The sequence below is a fragment of the Ornithorhynchus anatinus genome, chromosome 20 (assembly GCF_004115215.2).
Source record: "Ornithorhynchus anatinus isolate Pmale09 chromosome 20, mOrnAna1.pri.v4, whole genome shotgun sequence".
Lineage (NCBI taxonomy): Eukaryota > Metazoa > Chordata > Mammalia > Monotremata > Ornithorhynchidae > Ornithorhynchus > Ornithorhynchus anatinus.
Genome location: NC_041747.1, coordinates 8,119,276 through 8,135,563, shown reverse-complemented (window position 1 = coordinate 8,135,563; position 16,288 = coordinate 8,119,276). Strand labels below are relative to the sequence as shown.

Below are 16,288 nucleotides of genomic sequence, written 5' to 3'. Positions count from 1 at the left end.
TGAACCCCTGGCACAAAGAATTGTTTTACGGCACTTAGAAGATGGTGATGACTATTACAATTGGGAGTATTTTTACCCTGGTTTTATTTTGATGTCTTGTCAAGTTGACAGTAAATACCAATGACACAATCCTGAAAGCAGCACCAAAAGGAAAGAGTTGCATTGCAAAGCAGTGAATTTACATCTCCAGGGGGAGGCAGGACAAATAAACATTCACAAACACACACAAAAAGGTTGTAAAACACAAATGACAGAAACATATAAACATATATTGAAGAGATATACACAAGGGCTAAGACAAGCATCAGCATGTTTTTTTCCTGGCCAATCCCAGGATTTCCCTAGGGGAATTAGGGGCCCTGGGACAACTAACCCAGTGCAGAGTCCTGTCCTGGAGGCAGAAGTAGGGGATAAAGTTTTGGGGCCCTGCTCTCCAGGAAAGGAAGAGGTCTTTAGAGTGAGGGCCTCTCTCTTTTGTACTTTGCCTCACTCTTCTCCCACTCCCCCCTAGCTCGCATACTTCATTCCTCTCAGGCCAACTGTGCCTCCTGCTTGTCTCTACCACTACTGACCTCTTACTCACACCCTTCCTAAACATTCAGCAGAGAACTGCTTTCCACATCTCCAATGCCCTTCTAAAATGACACCTCCTCCAGGAGGCTTCTCCAGATTAACCTCTCATCTTCCCACCCTAGCTGCCACTTCAACACTTCTCCATCCCCAAACACTTGGATACGCGCATCCTCCCCACTATGGAGCAGTTCTGTACATATCTTTCCACTCGGTTGTTTCTTCTTACCTGCAATTTATTTTAGCCTTGCTTCTGCTAGAGTGTGAGCTCTTTGAGGGCAGGGACCCTGTCTACAGTCTCTTTGTCTTCTTTTCCTCCCCCTCTTCATCCAGGGCACCTTTGGATTCCTCACCATAAACTACCCTTTCTTTCCTGAAGCGCAGGGTGCCAAGGAGCTGCTGCCAACGCAGGACAGAGTCGCCAGTGGAGGAACAGTTGGCCAGTTGACTCTTCAGTGCCCCTATGTTCCTTTGCTATTCCTCATGTAGGAGCAAGGAGCACTGTAGTCCCACTTCCCTCAGTTGCCCCAAATGGCAACAGCTCTCCATAGTCCTGGTCACTGGAGAGGCAGGCCCAGGACAGTTGGCCCAACCAAAAGGACAGTTCAGGCCATGCCATTTGGAAGGGTCAAAATTGGAATAGGGAGCTTTGTAGGAAAAGAGTAAGATATTTTCCAGCCCAGAGTATTGAAGCTGGGTGAAACTTCTGCCTCACTCCTGCCTGCAGGTCTTTGTCATCCAAATGTCCCTAATGTCCTGACTGGAGATACTGATCAGCAGAAAAGAATGGCCCGGGGTCCAAAACAACAGTGAGTACTTGGAATCACTGGTGCTAGGACTCAACCTAAACTTGCTAAACTGGGACAGATCAATTGGGTATCCAGCCTGACAATCTGTCATCTATCTCTTCCCACTCGAGTCATCACTTCACTCTGCTGCCCAGGTCATGTTTCCCCACTCCTGAAGAACCTCCAGGGGTTGCCCATCCACCTCTGCATCAAACAGAAACTTCTTACCATTGCTTTTAAAGCACCCAATCACCTTGCCCTCTCCTACTTCACCTTGCTACTCTCCTACTACAGCCTAGTCCACATACTTCACTCTTCTCTAATGCCAACCTTCTCACTGTATCTCAATCTCATCTATCTCACTGCCGTCCTCTTGCCAACGTCCTGCCTCTGGACGGGAACACCCTCCCTCTTCATTTCTGACAGTTACTCTCCCCACCTTCGAAAGCCTTATGGAAGGCATATCTCCTCCAGTTGGCCTTCCCTGACTAAGCCATCACTTCCTTTTCTCTCCCTTCTGCATCGCCCTGACATGCTCCCTTTATTCACCCCCTGTGAGCCCCACAACACTTACGTTCGTCTCTATTTATAGTTTATATTAATGTCTGTCCCCCGTCTGGGCTGTAAGCTTGCTGTGGGTAAAGAATGTATCTGTCATATCATGTGGTATACTCTCCAAGCCCTTAGTATAATGCTGTGCATACAAATGCGATTGATTGCCTAATCTTAAACAGAGCACCAAAATAGCTCCCCAGTACAATCAATGGTATTTATTGAGTGTTTCTTGTGTGCAAAGTGCTGTACTAAGCATTCAGGAAAGTTCAGTATGACAGTGAAGCACATTCCCTATCCACAAGAAGCTTGCAATCTAGAGGGGGAGACAGACATTAATATAAATAAATTAAGGATATGTACTTAAGTGCTGTGGGGCTGAGGGTGGGGTGAATACCAAGTACTTATAGGGTACAGATCCAATGTAAGGATTGCCCTCCTTGACATCCACCCTCATGGTTTGAAATGTTTCACCTAACCTATCTTGAGTCAGTTTTCCACGGTCCTAATGAAACTCTTCCTTTGTCTTCATGCATTCCTAACTTCCTGCTCTAATAACCCATCATGGACTTCTTGTCCTGGAACAGAGGTGGCTGTTCTTGATCCAGGCCAGAGGTTAAGGAGCTATTGAAATGTTTGGAGTCCCTGGAGCCATTCCTATGTTCCTCCCTCTGGCACTAGAAATAGTTTGTTTTTTTTTCAGTGGACTTAGCAAAAGATAAAGTTCACTCTCGGTAAGTTTTAACCCAGATCCAAATTTAGTACAACTAAAATGTTCCTAGGCATTCTCACTCCTTTTCTTTCAAAAAGAGACCAACTTCAGTGCAGTGACACTTTTCAAGTACAGGTTAATTATTTTTTATTATTTCCTTGTCTTAAAAATTGATTTTAGGAAAAAAAACCCAACCACTAAATAGCAGTAATGGCATTTATTAAGCACTCAGTGAGGGCAATACACTGTACTCAGCACTTGATAAAGCATAATAAAAGTACAAAAACCCTACGTACAAGGAGTGTAAACTCTAATGAATGTCTCTTCCAGGTGTTTATTGGGCTTCCTCTTGAAGTTGGTCAAACAACAATTTAGAGTACCAAGTAACACATTCTACATCATGTTAAGTTAAAGGAAGAAGTAGAGGGCTAAGATCCCTTCTTTCTTCAAATAACATTTACATTCTTCCCAGTTTTGAAAACCCTTCTTTTCTGGTTTCTTCTTCCTCTTCTACTTCTTTGGTGTGCCTCAGAGGGCTACATGCAGGGCCCAGCCAGTTCAAAAAGCAGCTCACCTTCTAAGGTACTAAGGAAGTCAGTCAGCAAGACCAAATCAGTGTCCTTTATGCACTTAGCTGCCTTTCTATTTGAAGTTCTAGTTTTTAAAACCATTTATGACTTGAGTTTCTAAAGGTTTGCCAAATAAGCACTCGCCTTTCCTCCCTGTCACCCGTCCACCACCCTCACCCCAGAACACCTGATAAGCAAACACGCCCCTAGGAGAGTATATTTTTGCTCCTGCACCACATGTGTGGTTTTAGACATACTGAAAGCTGCGTGGTTGTGCAGTAGAACTAGAGGATCAGCACCCAGATGCAGGTCATCTGTTTTCCTCAGCCCCATCAGCAGGAACAAGTTTGCAATTACATTTTGGAACCATAGTGAAAGGCATTAAGTGTAAAGACAATTTTGAGTTTCACAATATCCCTTTAGTTTTGATCTAAAAATGCTAGCTCAGCCTATACATGTCCCTGATTTGTGATCTTTGATTTTTAGCTTTGGTAATCAATAATGAATGGCCTAAAGCTATGCCTTCAATCAATCAATCGTATAAATCGAGCACTTACTATGTACAGAGCTCTTTACTAAGTATTTGGGGGAGTACAACAGAATTAACAAACACATTCCTTGTCCATAATGGGCTTACAGTCTAGAGGGAGCTTAAAAGCATTTTTACCTCGGTGAAAATGCTCTTATCTAAGGAATCAGCATTTTGAAGAGGGTAGACACCAACCTAAAGTAAACGTGGAGTTTCAAGCTGAGATTGTTTTCTTTCTCTATACCCCTGGTAGACCATCAGAGTGGTTCAGTATGAGTGGTTCAGTTATCCAAGAAGGGAAATGTTCCATGGAATACCTAAGAAATTTTCAATTCAGTTGATTTAAGCAAAATGAAAGGTAGAAACTAGGATGTTTAAAAAAGGTAATTTAAGGAAAAAATGAGAGATATGTGTGTTACTATGTGTTTAAATGCATCAAGTAATAGTGGGGCAGAAAGTCCCCAATAGTAAAATTCCCAAACAAGACTGATCCTGTCACCATGGTGTTTCTTAGAAAACATAATAAAGAATTCAGCAACCAAAGTTGACATTGTTGCACTGTCTGCATCATGTAAAGTTGCAGGAATGTGCAAGACTACTTGATGTACTTGGTTGTGAGCAGATATTTCATGCTTGAAATATGTCACCTTGAAGATGACAGTTGACCCTCTCATGTTTAGACTCTTGGCTTCTAGAGACATGTGATGCCTCTACTGTAATTGCATTAAATATCCAAGGATGGTCAAGCCTCATTCTGAACAGTAGCCCGATATACCGTGGCTTTTGTGGCTAGCCTCCAGTGGCTACTGGGATGGGCCTTTGGCTTCAACTCTGAGCAGAGCGGAGCGGTCACCCTTGGCTCTCCCAGCCCAGAATGATTTGGTTTTCCTCTTCCCACTTGGAAGCCATGATGGGTGCATGGAAAATTCCCATGCTTCTCTCCTCATGTTGGGAGGTGGTGGCAAAGCAGGAGAAAGGTGTTTAAATGGTTCCGAGGGGAGTAACTTTCAAATGAATACAGAATCTGAATCTGATTCTTGTGATATGGCATCCTAGGTTACTTTTTAAAAAAATAGGACTAAAGAATAAGATCATTTTAATTTAGGTTCTATTTTTCCCTTTATATCTCTGAGGAGATCAAGAAAGGCAAAGCAATAAATTGTTCCCTGCAACTACAAGTAAAAAAGAGCCTTTTCTACTTTTATCTCCCTGTACCAACTTCTGGAAGCAGGCCTGGGCCTGACTGACACAGAGCATCACTCCAGGACTGTGCACTACAGCCAGGAGATGATCCCAGAAACAAGGCTCCAGCCAGGCAGCACAGTGTTCCCTCCAAGCTGTTTAGGCATCTGCCCACAGGTGCCCAGGGAGCTCTGGCACAGATGAAGCCCTGGGTTTACTCAACTGCCAGGAAAGTCAGTGGGAGTTGGGGATAAGTATCAGTACTGCAGAATTTGGTCCAGTCGGCTTTGTAAAGAAGAAATGTATAGCCAATTCTTAATTCTGGATAAGGGGCAGGAAGGTCTTGGCATGGAGGGTGGAGATGAAAAGCCAATAAGAGCTCCTGCCCCACCTGCTTGGGATCCATTTAAAGTTATAAATGATGCCTGAGTACGGCAGAGTTCTGGAGAGACAATTGCTACTCCCACCACCACTCAATATTGATGACCTCAAACTACAGATAATCCAAAAAATGCACTTTAGGCACCAGTTCAAAACATATTGTATCTAGCTGCTTGTTAAGCTCTCTTCATTTGTAAACAATGAAAAAATTTGGAAACAAACTTTGGTGTAAATTTCAAATGCAATATGGTAAAAAGGAAAATTCTCTAATGCTTATTAGAGATATAACTGTTTTCAGGGCATAGAAACAGCATAATCACCACAACCTGTTTTTAATTAAATGGCTGTTCCTTATGGCCAAAGTCTATTTTACTTGAACCGTGGATAGATTTCCTCTTTTCCTGTGTTTTGTAAGCTTGTTTCTGACACACACTCTCTCTCTCTTTCTCTCCCTCTTTCTTTCAGACTGAGGATTGTTGTTTTGCCCTACTTAATCCAAGAAAATGTTCAAGTAGTGAGTATTGTGGCATAACTAATGTGAATCCCAAGAATCTAGGCCTAAAATAGGCAGACTTGTTATGCTCTTCCTTACCTCTTTTCGCTCCTGTAAGCCCACTGTACCTTGCAGAAAAAAAAATAGAGATGTTAGGTAATACAACCTCAAAGGTGAATTTATGCCAAGGAAAGCAATCATCACACTGTTCCTCCAAGAAAGACTGGGGTCACTAATGGGGACAGGATACTGGACCTGATGGTTGCTCTGGTCCAGTATTGGCATTATTTTCATTGTAGGTAGTGAAGAATGGTATCTATTGAGCATTTACTGTTTGCAGAGCACAGAGTTGGAATATGAGATCCATGCCCTGAAGGAGCTTACAATCTAATGGGGTGGCAGATATTAAAAAAAAGTAAATTACTGATAGGGGAAGCAGCAGAGTACAAAGATATGCATAGAAGTGCTATGGAGGAGGGGATGGGGTGAGGTGAGTGTCAAAGTGCTTACAGGATACAGACCCAAGTGCTTAAGCAATGCAGAAGGGAGGAAGGATAGGATGGGGAGATGAGAGGTTAGTCAGGGAGGAGATCAGAGAGCTTTTAGGAGTCTAAAGGTTTTCTGGGAGATTAAAGGCTCTTTTCTAGAGAAAAAAAAGCTTGCCTAGACTTTTTCTATCTTACTCTCCCCTGCATTCTATCCTGCCACCAAGTGAGAAGTAAAACAGGCTTCTTCGGAATGTGAGACCAATTACTTCTCATTATGGCCATCCCACTTCTCAATGTGGCATCTCACTTCTCATTGTGGCCATTTCATTTCTCATTATTGTCATCTCTCTTGGACTAGTGCAGGCAGGTCAGACCTTCAGTGGTAGATGTTTGCAAAGAATTATAGAAAATACCTAAGGATTAAGGAAAATACCTTGGGATTAAGAGTGTGAGCCCCATGTGGGATAGGGGCTGTGTCTAACCCAATTAGTTTGTATCTATCCCAATGCTTAGAACAGTGCCCGGCACATAGTAAGCACTTAACAAATACCACAGTTATTAATATTGTATCCACCATCTCATTCACTTAATCAATGGCATTTATTGAGCACTTACTATATGCAGAGCACTGTACTAAGTGTTTGGGGGAGCACAGTACACCAGGATGAACAGGCACATTCCCTGTCCACAATGAGCTTACATTTATTTTGACAACATCCTTTTGAGTATTAGGGGTTGAGAAATTGGGCCTAAAACCTGACTCCTGGCCTTTGCTTCTTTCTTTCTCTGGTCCATTCTGCCTCACTTTTGGCTCTACAAAAACGATCAAAAGTGAACAGTTAACCAGGAGAGTGCTCGCTTAGAGTGGAAAGCTGAAAACCTAAACTAGCGTAAGAAAAGGTATTTAAATCTGAAGCAGCCCTTGCAGCATAGGGAATTCAAGGAATTGACAGGTGTTATTGCAGAGGTAGTGGCTATGATTTTTGAAAACTCATGGAGGCAAAAGAAGCCCCTGAGGCTTGGAAAAAGGTGAAAAAGGAAAATCATAATTATTGCAGACCAGCCAACTTAACGTTAATATCAGGGAAAGTGTTATAAATTAGCCTGGGTTAAAAAGAAGCTTAAAAGGGTGACAACACAATGGCCATCAAGTCTGTAGAGGGATGTTTTACAGATAATTATGACTAACTTCTTAATCAAACCCATTTCCCAAGGATTAAGCACATGGGAGAGTCTACTAGAGGTAGAAGGTATGGTCCCTTCCCCACAAGAGGCTCACAAGGGTCTCTGCCCACAGTGAGCTTAGATTTTTCACCATTGCTGTTGAGGATGCAGCAAGAGGAGAAAGATGAGAAGTGTGGCAAGAGACCCAAGTTAAAAATAAATTTGTCTGAAAAGGTTACTGAGGGAGCATGTGGAATTTCCTAACTAGATAAAACTAGGCACCGACCTGTCTGGATGGTTTATGAATAGTCCTGCCTGAAATCAGGAGGGATGGGTTAAATTCCCTTTCAGTCTTGCATTTTGTGGTCAGCATTCATCTTTCTGAATTCTCCCTCTAGTCCAGTCGGAAATCAGGAGGGATGGATTAAATTCCCTTTCAGTCTTGCATTTTGCGGTCAGCATTCATCTTTCTGAATTCTCCCTGTAGACTTTAAGTTCCTTGTGAGTAGGGAACGAGTCTACCACCTCTGTTATATGGTACTCTCCCCAGTGCTTAGTTCAGTGCTCTGCATACAGTTAAGTGCTCAATAAATGCGATTGATTCTACATCACCTAGGTACTTATGTATTCCCATCCATCCATAGCACTTTCAGAGCATCTTGGCTTACTCTACTATTTTAGGACTTGCTCACTTCCATAACAATTTTTTCCTTTTTCTTCTATCTTTAAGTTATTTTGTGTCTGTCTCCCTTGCTAGACTGTATGCTAGACTGAGGACAGGGATTGTACCTTTTCTATTGTACTCTGCCAAGTGCTTAAACAAATCAGTGGTATTTGTTGAGCACTTGCTTTGTGCAGAGCACTATACTAAGCACTTGTGATATATTGGACTCTGCACACAGGTGCTCAAATACTGTTGGTTGCTTGATTTATTTAAGTGTCAAACCTATATAGGCCTAAACAGATGGCATCCTAATATTGCCAAAAGGACATTATCTTCAGTGATTTAGTCAACATTTGACTTCTCCAGACTCCACCCTTCCTGGCTTAGGGGATAATAAAGTAAGAAGGCAAGGAGGCTAGAGTGGGTCCAAAGTGGCCAAAAGTAGGATTGCTTTAGTAGGAGAATGAGCAGGAGCAGGAAGAGCATAGTTGTAGCCCATCATTTTTTATTTTACAAACTATTACTGCAACAACCCTATTTATATTCACCCTACCCCAACCCCACAGCACTTATGCACATATCTTTAAATTACATAATATAAATTATTTGTATTAATGTATGTCTCTCCTTCTGGACTGTAAACTCATTCTGGGCAGGGAATCTATCTGCTAATTCTGTTATATTATACTCTCCCAAGTGCTTAGTACAGTGCTCAGCCCATAGGATGTGCTCAATAAATAACACTTGATTGTATGTTTTGCTTCAGTAAACATGGCAAACTTGGGACTGTGAAATTGCTTTTATGTAAGCAACAATTAAGGGACTAATCTTGCTTACTAAGTTGTTTTTGTGTTCTGCATGTATGAATGCTACAGAATAGTTGCCCCGGCCTAGACAGTTGCTAATAATAAGGTCAAACTCCACTTAGGTAGTGTTTAGAAGACACAGTTCAGTTTTTGGTTCCCAACAAGGAGGGAGTTAGGTCCCTGGTAGTTTTCCTAGACAAAACCGCAGTTAGTAAAACCAAAGGCTTATGGGGCAAAGGAGATTAGGAACTCCACAGTTTGTGTCCCCTTAAAAAAAAAAAAAGGCATTCACAGCCTGTTAGTTATAATGCTGTTCAGGTTAACAAGAAAACCCCAGTTATACAACTGTTTAAAATTCACGGTTTAGGGTGCTGTGTACCCTCACTCAGAGCCCACTGTGGCGCCCATTGTTCCTGATTCGGTAGTTCATTAGCATTACACAGGGAGCTAATTGTAACAGTGCACTGATTGTAACCGTGAACTTTAAACAGTTACAATTAAGTTCCCTCCTTAATGCTAATGAACTACTGATACAGTACAGTCCAGAAGCACAATGCCCAACGCTGGGGGAACGGAGCGAGTGACAATGCCCGCATCTTGAAATGAAATGGTAGGTAGCATTTTGCATGGCCACAGAAAGTCCTGGTTACTCAAAACTGAATACTCCGGTATCCGATATACCATGCAAGTAGAGAAATCTGGAAAAACATTATTCATCCAGAGGGTCATTGATAGTGGGGCCTAGGCCCGCATCGTCAGTGATGTTCTTGCCCAGTGATCCCATAGGTCAGAGGCTGCTGGGCAGGGAAGTTCCCCATGAGAGGCCCCTGAAATTAAGCCCTAGCCAGGAGGGGAATTACAGTACTATCAACTATTCCAATCCTTATAACCCTGATCAGAGGCAGACTCAGGAGTATACCCTTCCTGGGGCTCTCCACCAACCCTGTCTTGCAAATCTCCTAAAATCCAGTTCATCACCATCAGAGTATATACAGGGCAGTAGACTAAGCATTTGAGAGCAGTCCAAAGAGTAAAGACACAGTCCCTGCCCTAGAGGAGCTTAAAGTCTATTGGGGGAGTTAACCAGCTATACACAGGTTATATGAACAAGAGTCCTCAAATATATGCTGAACAAACAAATATATACATAAGTACTGAAGTGACTGAAATGGTGGTATATAGGACCAGGAAAGAGGTCAGCTACCTTGGGAAGGTGGCTTTATAAGAGGGATTTAAAGGTGAGTTAGGACATGGTTTGGTGGATTTTAGTGGGGAAGGAGAATTCCAAACAGAGGAAAAGACAAGTGATATGTTGGAAATAGGTAAATCACAAGTGAGTTACTTACCATGGGAGGAGCAAAGAAAATGGGCTGGGATGTTATGGGGAAAGAGAACAGATAGGTAAGAGGAAGACAGAGCTGGTGGAGAGCCTAAAGGCAAATGGTAAGGAGTTTTTTTTAATGCTATTTTAATGTGACAAACATTTTTCATCAACAAATTTCAGTTTCCATGTTTCCAAAAATTGAATCAGTCCACTGTCAAAACCAGTCATTCAAGAGAGTTACGGTTGGAGCTTGGGCCAGTGATGAGCACAGAGTAACTGGAGACAATAAGATCTTCCTTCTTATGGCTTCTTATGAGAATCAGCATGGCATAGTGGACAGAGCATGGGCGTGGGTCAAAAGGTTCTAATCCCAGCTCTGCCACTTGTCTGCTCTGTGGCCTTGGGCAAGCCACTTGACTTCTGTGCCTCAGTTACCTGAAGATTGTGAGCCCTGTGCAGGACAGGGACTATGTCCAACCCGATTTGCTTATGTCCACCCCAGTGCTTAGTACAGTGCCTAGCACATAATAAGCGCTTAACAAATACCATAATTATTAATTATTATTATGGCATTTTAGGCAATGGGGAAGCCAAGCTAGTTTCATCTTCCACTACTGTGCTTATCCTACTATCTCTTGCCACTGGCCCTTACAAGTACTGCACTGCTCTCAAGGAAATCAACCTCCTACCACACCACAATCTGAGCCCCAACCATGCTGGGGGCAGGGCTGCTTCTTTAGAAGAGTGGCCGGGAGTGCTCAGTGCTTAGTACAGTGCTTTACACACAGTAAGTGCTCAGTAAATATGATTGAATCAATAGGGAGTAGCAGAAGGTGTGATGATAATAGCAGTAGCCCACCAAGAGTGCGATTGGGTCTCCCCACTGTCCCAGAAGGATATATTAAAATGAGGTTGGCCTTTTAGCTTACACAGATTCAAGACTTATGGTTAATGCTTGAAATTTGATTTTGAACTTCGAAAGAAACCTTTAAATAAGAAAACAGGAAGAAAAAGAAGTTTCAGTGCTCATGAATTTTAAAAAAAAATAGAGCCCATGGTTTTGTTAATCTCATATAGTTCACACTTTATGCTCTATGAAGGAAAAGCTTTAAAGGAAATTGTTGAATTTCCTTTAATGTTTTATAAACGTTCACCCATTCTTGAGCCCCTGGGAGCCTGTTTAAATCAAACTTCAGATGATGAACCGGAAAAGGGTTGGGGGGGAGCTAGCCTTGCAGTCAAGCTCATTCAGCAAAACACTTCCCACCCACTAAGAATGAGCCTGTAGGACTTCGTCAGTTTGCAATGAAAGGAAATTCAAAAAATGTTTGACCATCACAGAAATTGTTATGCGCCCATCCCTTTAAGATACATAACTTTGTCTCGGCACTGTTAATAGGAGATTTTGTAAAAAGTCATAGAAAACACTAATCATTGGAACCTGGTATACTCTTAAACAGAGTGGGAACTGGGTTCTAGTCTCAGCTATCCAAGAGGCTCTGGACACTTTTTTTTTTTAATTCTCTTTAGGACATTTTCTTCTACAACAAAAGAGATCAGAAAAGAAAAGGGTGTAACCCTAATTTAAGGGCCTGCTTGGACAAAATCAGACTGTTGCGAAGCCATTAGTGGAACTACCATTAACATGAGCAAAGAAATTTAAAGAGTATGTCATACCAGTATTTACAGTTCCACGATAAGCTCATGAATGATTCAGAGATACTGGGCCAAACTCTCCCAGGACCTAAAATGTTCCAGAGGGAATACAACTTCCTGTGCTTGATTTCCCACCAGGGAGTAGTCTAAGCGGCTGGAAAGATCTGGCACAATGTATTTAGAACAGACTTGCAAGCAACATATCACCTTGGACAATTTAATGAAGTGACAGCTACTCTTTATCCTAGCTCTCTTCCACCCTGATTTACTAGCAGTTGGAGAAAATCTGGTCAAGTACTATGACTGATTTATTACCTTTACTCTCTAGACCAACTGCTGTCATTCAGAATATGTTTGAAATAAGGCATGTCCACAGTGAAATTATACTAGTATTTGAAAAGTTGCTCTTTCTATTTCCCAGACATTTATTTAACACACTTCCTGTTTACATCAAAAGTGGCAACCATGCAGTGTTCCTCTTCAAAACTCAGGATTTTCGAGAATTATTAGGGATTAGAGTGGCAGAAAAAAAGTTTTATCCTAAGGAAATGTACACATAAAGAAATGAAAAAAACCCTCTTAATTTCCTTATTTTATGGTATTTAAGTACTTACTCTATCCCAGGCACTGTACTAAGGGACTAGGGTAGATACAAGCTAATCAGGTTGGATACAGTTCATGTCCCACTTGTGGCTCACAGTCTTAATCCCCATTTTACAGATGAGGTAACTGAAGTCCAGAGAAGTTAAGTGACTTGCCCAAAGTCATACAGAAGACATATGGTGAAGCCAAGACTAGAACCCAGGCCCAAGTTCTTTCCAGTATGCCAAAACTGCTTGCCCCAACCCCCCTCCAACATACACTCAGTTACAGTGTAACAATACTGAAGTTTGTGTTGCTGGAAGAACAGAAAATATTCTTGAAATGATGGAGAATTTGGCTCCATTAATCAAGTAATGACATCTACTGAGTACCTGAAACGTGCAGGTCATTGTACTAAGCACTTGGGTGAACACAATCCCGGCCCTCAAGAAGCTAACAGTTTAGCAGGAACATTGATAAAAAAGTAAATTACAGCTAGGATCAATTTAGTATATGAGAAGCTTACAAAAGTGCTATTAATTCATTCACTCATTCATCCAATCATATTTATTGAGCGCTTACTCTGTGCAGAGCACTGTACTAAGCGCTTGGGAGAGTACAACACACCAATAAACAGCACAGTCCTTGCCCACAATGAGCTTTGGAGGGCTATGAGTATTAAAGTGTTGTGGCATGGAACTGCTGAAGCGGTAGTTGGGGTTGTGAACAGACGATTAGTGAATCATGGAAGGCCTTCTTGGGGAGAGGCAAATTTAGAAGAACTTTGAAGGTGGGGAGAGCTGTGGTCTGTAGGACTTGAAGGGGAAGGAGGTTCCAGGCATCAGCAAGAGATCACTGGCTGGTTAGACAAGAAGGGGTGCAGTGAATAGATTGGTTTGAGAGATAGGAAGCATTTGAGTTGGGATATTGTAAGCAAAGAGAGCAGATAAGCTAATCGATGGTCAGGAATTTCAGCTTGATGTGGAAAGAAATGAATAACCACTGGCAATTTCTGAGGAGTGGGGAGATGTCCTGAATGATGTTCTCAATAGTATTCCTATTCCTTGTGACTATAGTGTACCCAATGATAAAGTCATAAAAAGAAAATGAAGGAAAACTGGAAGACCTGTTGGTGCCATCAATAAAAAAACTGACTCTTTTCTTTCATGGACACATTTCTGTCATAAAGTAACCTAGGCCTAAAAATTGAGAGGAAAATTGGAGCTAAGAAGGATAAAGATTTGAGAAGGTGTCTCATGTGAAGGACTAGAACTGCTACAAAACAAAGTTGAAGATTGAAGGGATAATTTTGGGAGAGAAATTTTAAAAAAAGTTTTGGTTTTATTTTATTGCATAGTAAGTGGAAAGAGGGAGAGAATCCTTTTTATATTGAAAACCACCACAAATTTGACCACAAGCAGTAAAACTAACTGTAAAGGCTGACCTGGTTTAACCCTTAGACTGGACACACTATATTATGGAACGAATGCTTTTTCTATTCATCGCCACAGATGAGCTGCTAGAGGATGTATAACAGTGTCTGGCCATTTTGGGCATCACCACCACCAGCATGGCAGAGTGATCCTTCTAGGACAAACCTGAAAGGATATTTGTCAGTGTTTAGTATAGATATTTGGCTTGATTGTTAAAAACTGCTATCAGTGAATGGCACGCTACTCTGTACTCCCTATATGTTTGACACTTAAGATCTTAATTCTTAAAATGTTACCCTTGTCTTATAATGATTAGATTTAATAAGAAAAAGATCATTTGTATTTGCAGGTCATAGTTTAAGAGCAGAGCAACTTTGTCAGTCATGATTTCTATGTCTGTGTCAACCCATCCCTTGACCTGCTACTGTCTCTAAAAATCAGGAGGTTCCCAGAATTAGCCGTTATTTTCCTGGTTTCTAATGAATTTACATGAGATGTGTGCACAAAGGGCATATATATTCCTTTGGGTTGCTGTTGCACTGGGTGTGAGCCAACATGCTAGCTGCATGCACTGACACCACCAAGCCTGTAAGGGTGTTTCCCAGGAATACTCTTCCCAGGATCCCAGAACTGCTCCCATCAGTACTGCCAAGTCTGCTCTCAAGGACCCAGCCTGGGGGTGGTGGGTGGAGGAGAGACAGACCCTGCGATTAGCCACCTGGGAAATTCCAAACTGTCACATGGTGCAGCCCATAGCCAGAAACTGAGCTTGCGGGGTGGAAGAAGAGTGGGAGGAGGGCTTCGGGCCAGTGACCCCAAGCGGCCATCAAGAAGTGGATGGGAAAAATAGGCCGGGTGAGCAGCTGGGCCTCACCAGCAGACAGCGAGTGTAGTCTTGGAACCCAACAATCTCCAAGCTGCCACTGCCCCCAGCTAGACCCAGGATCAAAAAGAAAAGAAATGGAAGGGCAGGATAGGTCATCCAGAAGAGCTGGACACCAGCCCCTTGCTGATGGTAAAAACCTGGGTTCTTGTCCATCCCCACACCTGCTCTTCTCCCTCCCTGCTTTTACTTCCACTTCAGTTCCCCTCTGAGTCTCTCCGGTTTTAGCAGGACACTAACAGAAGAACAGGCATAGACTCAGCACATAAACACCCAAGGATAACCACACAAACATGGACACAGTCACTGACAAAGACACAGACACAGAACAAACACCAAGAGATAGAGAACTATCCAGAGAAAGGTAAAATAGCAAAACGGGTACAGGAACATGCAGGGTAACATAAAAGCTCACACAAACATTGACAAATACACTAAGACATAAACACAGAGGTACGTACACTCATACCCCAGACAGCCCCCCCCACACCCACACACGCGCCCTCCCCACCCCCATCTCCCCCTACATCCCAATACTGATAGATTGAGTGACAGAGAGAGATAATGAGCATTAAGCTCCAAAGAACAACCACAAACTCCCCAGGGGAAGTAGGAGGTCTCAGGGATAAGTTGAAGGGAAAAGACAAGGAGAGGGAAGAAACCAGAAGACTTAGAAATAACTGGAAAGTGAAAGAGGAAAATGAGAAGGAATAGAAAAGGCAGGAAGAGAGCACAAGGGAAAAAAATACAGTGTTCCCATGAATACTCAGTTTTAGCTGGAAGCACATAAAAACTAAGAATTACAAATGTGAGTTGAAGGAGTTGTACAGTGAGTTTGATAATCAAGTGGGTTGATGGGGAAAATTTTCAGGTGCAAGTGATATTTGGGCTGCAATTTAAAGTGAGGAAAGGCCAATATACAGCAAAGAGAAGACAGATTGCTTTTTATATTGTGCTGGCTTGAGCAAAAGCTCACAGGGTGGAGCACAGGAGGGAGCTTGGCCAAAGGTGGGATGAATGAGAATTACTCAATAGCAGAATTTTCCAGCAAGAATGTATTCAGGTCCTCCCTATTCTGAAAGTCTTGAAACACATTGTAAAGCGGGTCTGCAGAACACATGCCCATTCAACTTCCAGGTGGGCGAACATCAAAACGAGCCCAGGCCTGATGTCCATCCATTATGATCACATCACATGTTACACAGAGTTGTGAATCAGGCTTTACATCTTATTTGCCAGTTTAAATAACTTGTAGAGATCAGCACAATTACATAGCTTTTGGATACTGATAACCCAGGGATTGCTAAACTTGTATTGTTTCAAAGGGAGGCCATGGAGAAAGGAGGCAGGATAAATATTGGCTCCGGAACAGTAGCTTGCCCTCTTCTCCCACCAGCTCCTGGCTTCCATGTCTCCTTGCCTCTAGTTTTTGGTTTCTAGTGAATTTATTAAAACACTGAAGGATAATGTATTCAATATTTCTGTGGCTCAAAACCAGCTAAGCATCTCTTG

General features: G+C 42.3%; 1 long non-coding RNA gene across 4 annotated transcripts in view; it reads left to right on the top strand.

The window, feature by feature from the left end:
- Positions 1 to 16,288, top strand: part of LOC103170462 — a 44,688-nt gene that overhangs the window by 15,877 nt on the left and 12,523 nt on the right. The window contains exon 3 of one of the 4 annotated variants that reach the window (XR_486186.4): positions 5,749 to 5,797. The exons of the other annotated variants lie outside the window; for them this stretch is intronic. This is a non-coding gene — a long non-coding RNA (uncharacterized LOC103170462). The remainder of the gene's footprint in view (positions 1 to 5,748; positions 5,798 to 16,288) is intronic. 4 annotated transcript variants of the gene reach the window in all.